Source organism: Myotis lucifugus, unplaced genomic scaffold (assembly GCF_000147115.1).
Source record: "Myotis lucifugus unplaced genomic scaffold, Myoluc2.0 scaffold_20, whole genome shotgun sequence".
In the NCBI taxonomy this organism is placed as follows: Eukaryota; Metazoa; Chordata; class Mammalia; order Chiroptera; family Vespertilionidae; genus Myotis; species Myotis lucifugus.
The window spans coordinates 11,023,874-11,030,856 of record NW_005871068.1 but is presented as its reverse complement, the minus strand read 5'-3'; the positions used below and the strand labels follow the sequence as shown (position 1 = coordinate 11,030,856).

Below are 6,983 nucleotides of genomic sequence, written 5' to 3'. Positions count from 1 at the left end.
TCTGGGCTGGTTTCGGGCACCACTCCACTGCAGTGCTGGAAAGCCTCTGGCGAGTGGAAAAGTTACTGGTTATCACCCTCTGGCCCCAAGCATCACAATTCCCTCCCTGCCTACGCCACTGGTTTCCATGGCAATGGCAGTTAGCCATGTGAAGGGCGTGCCTCCCCAGCCAGGCCTTCAGATAAACCACTCCCTGCTCCAGAGCGTCGCAGTCCCCTACCTCCAGCCCAGTGGTTTCCATGACAACGCAGTTTGCCACAGGAAGGACTTGGCCTCCGGTCCAGGTCTTCAGAGAAACCCCAGTTCTATTCTTTTTTTTTTTCTTTTTCAGATCTATTATCTTTTAAAAAATCTTTATTGTTTAAAGTAATAGCTAAGATTTAGAAATAGCCTAAATGCCCAACAGTAGACAAATGGATAAAAAAGCTGTGGTACATTTGTACCATGAAATACTATGCAGCAGTATTAAAGAAGGATCTCCTACCCTTTGAGACAGTATGGAGGGACCTGGAGAGCATTATGCTAAGCTAAATAAGCCAGTCAGAGAAAGATAAATATCACATGATCTCACTCCTTTGTGTAATCTAATGAACACCATAAACTGATAAACAAAAATAGGTCCAGAGACAGAGAAGCATCAGACAGACTGTCAAACTTCAGAGGGAAGGGGGGGGGGAAGGTAGGGAAGGTGGTAAGAGATCAACCAAAGGATTTGTATGCATGCATATAAGCGTAACTAATGGATACAGACATTAGGAGGGGTGAGGGCATGTGATGGGGGGGGGGGATGGCCGGAGAAAGGTCAATGGGGGAAAAAGGAGATATATGTAATATATTAAACAGGATGAAACTTTTAAAGGTGATGGATAGGTTACCTAGATAAGGGACTGGCTACATTGTAAACCATAGCGTGAGTACCAGCAGAATCTGCAGTTGATGCTTTGGCTGTTGCCAGTGGGGCCCTGTGACTCGACAGAAGGTTTTGACCCCTTTATATTCCCAAGGATTGGTCAGGAATACTTGAGGCAGATCCACATCAAAGCCACTCAATGTCCAGATGTTGTGGTAGCTGAAATTGACCCAAACAAAGTTGAGAAGAAACCAAAGGGTGAATATTTCTCTTTCAGGATGGCAACCTGCTCCTGAAGGGTATTAGGCCATACTTCAGTGGCCACAGCAACAAGTGGCACAATTTTCAACTGTTAAACAGAGTGTGAACAGACATAGAAGTCACTGGAAATGACAACAGTTGGATAGTAATGTGACCATGTCAAAATGTGAACATGAATAAAGCTGGAAAAATTTTTATCTGGGTGAAAGGTTATATTCTGGAGGGGCTGTTGGACCAGCTAAAATGAAAGTCCTAGAATAGATCATGTGCAAATTGGTTTTCCTCACTTGCTTAGTATCAATCAGTCAACAGTAACCAATGTATTGGAATATCTGAGTAATTGGTTTGGAGGAAAAGAGATTACTCCAGGATTGGGAAGATGTTTATGCTTTATTGACTTGTCTTGAAAAGCCTTTATTACCTGAGGCTCATTCACTGGTTTGGCAGCTTGCAAGAAGATACTCTGAAGTGAGGCTCTTAGTGAACAGCAAAGATGATGAAAGGATTCCTTCTTTGAATTTATTAATCTGCTTGGTTGGCAGGCATTTTGACCAATGTAATTTAGCTGATGAGCCATCTTCATATAGCTGATCTCTCAGGAATAGAATATACTTGTGGTAAAGGCAGCCTGTGTGATGAAGTACAATGCCAATTAAACTGCAGATTGCATCATATTTTCAAAATTATGTAAGGGGTCTTCAACTTAATTTGTGCAACTGAAGTTGATATGCAGAATGTAGAGTGTATGGATTTGAACATATGAAGTATCTTTGGGTAATCTCACTAATTTCTAATTAACAGTTTTCTATTACCATGTGCAAAATGGTATGATGAAATTTTACAAATATCCTTAGTGGGGCTTCATTGTTTATTTACAAAAATATACATAAAACTTTATTGAAAGTGTATTTTGGTTACTAAAATCTTGTTTGATTCTCGAACAAAACAAAAGACAATAGAGAGAGGTTCTTAAATTTAAAAAAAACAACAACTAGATTAAGTTTGTTCTTAGCAAAAAAATTAATCAAGTATTTTCCATTTAAGTTCAATACTTTTATTTAAATGCTTTAATGCACAAAACTTTTGTTAACAAATTATTTTAAGTACCCTAATAGGTTGACTGATTTAATTTTTCTGTCAAATCTTCTGTTCATATATAATTGATGTATCAGGTAGAAATGTTTTCTACTTTAAGTAGCAGAAGATCCTAGTAGCAATGGCTTTTCAAATAGGGGTTTATTTTTCTCGCATAACAAGAAGTGTGGAGGATCTGGCTACTGGCATTGGTTCAATAACTCCATGATACCAAGGTCTCTGATTCTTTTGGCCTTTCCCCCATGGTAGCAAGATGACCACTGCAGTTCAAGGATATGTGTCTATTTTCAAAACTGGAAAAGGGGAGAAGGAGGCAGAGCTTTTAACATCTGATTCTTTCTCATACAAGCAACACTTTCTCCAGAAATCCACAGCAGATTTGTGTTCATCTGTTGGCCACAAGTATATAAGATGATCACCTATAGTTCCAAAAAAATTCAAGAAATGAAATTGGAAGCCTTTCCAGGTTTCTAATAGAGGTGGAAAAGGAAAAAAGGGATTGGGAATATCTATGGATCAGGGAACCGATAATTCTGCCACTAGTTACAAATAAAGCAGACATAATTTTAAAAAGTAAAGATGATACATATGTTTATTAACTTGATTGTTGTGATGGTTCCATGTATGTACATATCTTCAAGCTCATCAAATTGTATGCATTAGTTATGTCCAGGTTTTTTTGTGTGTATATCAATTATATCTCAATAAAGCTCTCAAAAATAAAATAAATAATTGCTTAAATTATATTTTTTTAATCAATTAACTAGAGGCCCGGTGCACAAAATTCGTGCATGGGGGTGGGGAGGTCCTCTCAGCCCAGCCTGCACCTTCTCCAATCCTGGACCCCTAGGGGGATCAGGCCTAAACCAGCAATCAGACAATCCCTCTCACAATCCTGGACCACTGGCTCCTAACTGCTCACCTGCCTACCTGCCTGATCACCCTTAACTGCCCCCCCTGCCAGCCTGATTACCACTCCCTGCCCCTGCCCATGGCCTGGTTGCCCCTAACTTCTCCTACTGCTGGCCTAGTCACCGCTAACCACCTCTGCCTACTGGCCTGGTTGCCCCTCACTGCCCCCCCTGCCAGCCTGGTCACCCCTATCTTCCCTCCCCTGCAGGCCTGGTCACCCCCAACTGCCCTCTCCTGCCAGCCCAGTTGCCCCCAACTGCCCTCCACTGCTGGCCCAGTTACCCTAACTGCCCTCTCCTGCAGGCCTGGTCACCCCCAACTGCCCTCTCCTGCAGGCGTGGTCGCTTCCAACTGCCCTCTCCTGTCGGCCATCTTGTGGTGGCCATCTTGTGCCTGCATGGGGGTGGCCATCTTGCATGAGGGTGTGATGGTCAATTTGCATATTGCTTCTTTATTATATAGGATAATGTATATTTCACTCTAAAATGATGTATATAAAAGAAAATATGTTTTGGGGGTTGTATATTTGTGATTTTTGACTTCTTATTCTCCTTTACATATAAAGAAAGCACACTATTTGAAAAATAAAATACTAAGAATTTCTGTAATGGTAAATTATTAATTACATCTGTAGATTTAATCATATTGACTTAATTAGGCAAATTAAGTCAATGCTTTGTTATAGCAGTATCTCAGAATGAGTCCACATGTTCCACTAAGTTTTTGAATATATTTTTTGATGAATACAAACTGCTTAAGCTGTGAAAATGTTTAAATATTCACATAATTGAATTACTAGCTTCAGAGTAAAAACATTATTGCTTTGGAGATAATTACTTTTAATAACTTGCTATAAAGACTGAATTTTTCAACAGTCTTGTGCTCTTCTGGTGTGTATTAATTATATAATAGGGGCATATCTGGGAAAAGAAAAAAGTACATACTATACTAAACAATTTCTAAGTAAATTTTTATCTGTCTTAATTAGCAACCAGACTGCAAGTTAGTTTTTAAGTTCTATATTGGATGTAGAAATTTGAAGTCATGAGTCTGCCGAAGATTATCAAAATTATCAAGTGATTTTAGAAAGACAGTAGGTTGCCAATTTGTTAAAGAGCATGAGAATTTGTTAGAATTGGATTGGATTTAGAGAATTTATATATCGGGAGCTACATTTTCCCACTAATACCATAAAAACTGAGAATGATATATTTAGGTTGGCGGGGTTTCTGCCACTGGGTGCTTCTGTAATTATATATTTCAGAGTGGAAGGGAGAGATAGAAACATCAATGATGAGAGATAAACATTGATCGGCTGCCTCCTGCACACCCCACACTGGGGATCGAGTTTGCAATGTGGGCATGTGCCCTGACTGGGAATCAAACCATGACCTTCTGGTTCATAGGTTGATGCTCAAGAACTGAGCCAGGCAACCAGTTGCCTCTTAATGTCTGTCCCAGTTATGATAGTTATAGCATTGAGTTATAAGCTGTATCCTTAATTTGGGGTAATTCATTTATTTATGTAAAGATAACTATTTTAACAATTTTTTCTTAACTTATGAGCAGTACATTAGAGTGAATTTCAGAACTACTTTATCTGGTAAAGCATTCCTTTCAAGATAACTCACTTCTTTTATAAAATTTGAGTGTATTCTAAATGTCTTGGATAGAAATGGAATGCTTAACTATAAATTTCCCCTTTTCTGTTAAAAGTCTACTTGGGAGAAAAAGAATAGAATTAGTCTAGTACTGCTCATAGATTCAATCTGGCTCTTGAATATGGTTATAGTGGGAATGCATAAGAGGAGAAAGCATGTTAGCTGAGTCCCCAGACATCCCACTTCCCATCCACACCAAGGCAAAAATGTCCTAGAGGACAAATTCTCCCACTTCCCCCCTGCACCCTGAAAAAAAAAGCACCAATGGTGAGAAGTGATGGATTGGAACTATTTGAGCCCAGAATATACCTCTAGAGGTATTGCATCTTCAGATATATTTTCAGACCTACTCCATAAACTCATCAGGAGGAACACAAACTTGGGAATAGCTTTAGTCCTCATTACTGAATGTAAGTTATAAACCAAGGTTTAGAAACAACAGGCAGTATTATTGATGATAGCACTTCTGAAAGGTGTGAGGTGATATCTCATTATGGATTTAATTTGTATTTCTCTTATGATTATTGACATAGACCATTATTTCAAATGTCTATGGACCATTATCTCTATCATCTCTTTGGAAAAGTGTCTGTTCAGGTAATTTTCCCAATTTTAATTGGATTGTTTATTTCTTTTGGTGTTAGGTGCTATAAGTTCTTTATAAATTTTGGATATTAACCTCTTATCAGATGTATCATTGGCAAATACGATCTCACATTCAGCAGATTATATTTTCATTCTGTTGATGATTTTTTTGCTGGGCAAAAACTTTAGTTTGATGTAATCCCATTTGTTTATTTTTTTCTTTTGTTTCCTTTGCCCAAGGCAATCCTATATAATAAAAGGTAATATGCAAATTGACCATCACACTGTCACAAGATGGCAGCACCCACAGCAGGGGCGGGGCTGGCTGCTCCACACGCCTGCCGCCGGTGTCCCCTCAGCCCTTCCAGGGGCCTTGGGTCCTTCTGCACCCCCCACTGACTGAGGCACAGGCAAGCCTTGGATGGCAGCTTCCCAGCCATCCAGAGCTGGCCCGAGGCTCAGGAAACCAGGGTTGGCCAAGGCTTGCGCTGCCGGCAGTGGCAACAGCAGAGGTGTGATGGGGGTGTTGCCTTCCCCTGATCGCTGGGTCGCCTCCTGCCCCTGACGGCTCTCAGACTGTGAGATGGGGTAGGCCAGGGTGAGGGACCCATCCCCACTCCAGTGCATGAATTTTTATGCACCAGGCCTCTAGTATATCAGAAAAAAATATTGCTCTAAGAAAAGTCCAAAATTTTACTGCCTATGTTTTATTCTAGAATTTTTATTATTTTGAATCTAATATTAAAGTCTTTAATAAATATTGAGTTTATTCTTGTATATGGTGCGAAGAGGTGGTTTAGTTTCATTTTTTGCACCTATCTGTCCAATTTTTCCAACAGTATGTATTGAATAGACTGTCTTTACCCCATTTAATGTTCTTGTCTCCTTTGTCAAATAATAAATTACCATAGAGGTGTGGGTTTCTGTTCTGTTCCATTGAGCAATATGTCTATTTTTATGCCAGTAGCAAACTTTTAATCCTATTACTTCTTCCTTACAAAACTTGGGTCTCCAGTTGTCCCATTGCCTAGCTTTCTTGGCAGAACAGTATATGTTGGCTTAATGCAACTCACTTTTCTTTCATGCACAAGTATAATTTTAAAAATATTTGGCCAGGTTTACAAATAATCTTTGTTGCTAAATATGTCTGTATCATCATCTTTTCTTATTTTTGTTTGTATTGACATTCTTGAATAACCCATTGCATACTTTAGAACCCTTCTTTTTGAAGTGACACAAAAACTACTCAGACTGACTTAAACAAAAGTGGAATTCATTGATCCATATAATAAAAGCAACAGCACCAAGGCAGAGCATAGTGTGTCTGTTCTGCTTCCCTCCTTTTTTACTCCATCTGGTGGTTCCCAGAAACAGTGTGGTCTCCACTTATGATTACAAAAATCACATAGTACCCTATGTTGGAGAATTCTCAGAAAAAAAGACTCATATTAGCATTGGCTTTGACTATGTCACATGATCATTTATGAACCAATAACTCTGACAGGAAGATTAGGTTTCTCAAATAAATCAGGCACATACCAAGAAACTAGACATATGTTGATAGATAGCAATGTCATGCAAAAATCAGGTGTGAGCCTAAGAGGTAGTAGTTTCCCAAG

At 39.2% G+C, this 6,983-nt stretch overlaps 1 pseudogene; it reads left to right on the top strand.

The window, feature by feature from the left end:
* Positions 1–133: 133 nt before the first annotated feature.
* LOC102419466 lies at positions 134–1,702 on the top strand (annotated as a pseudogene).
* Positions 1,703–6,983: the final 5,281 nt, after the last annotated feature.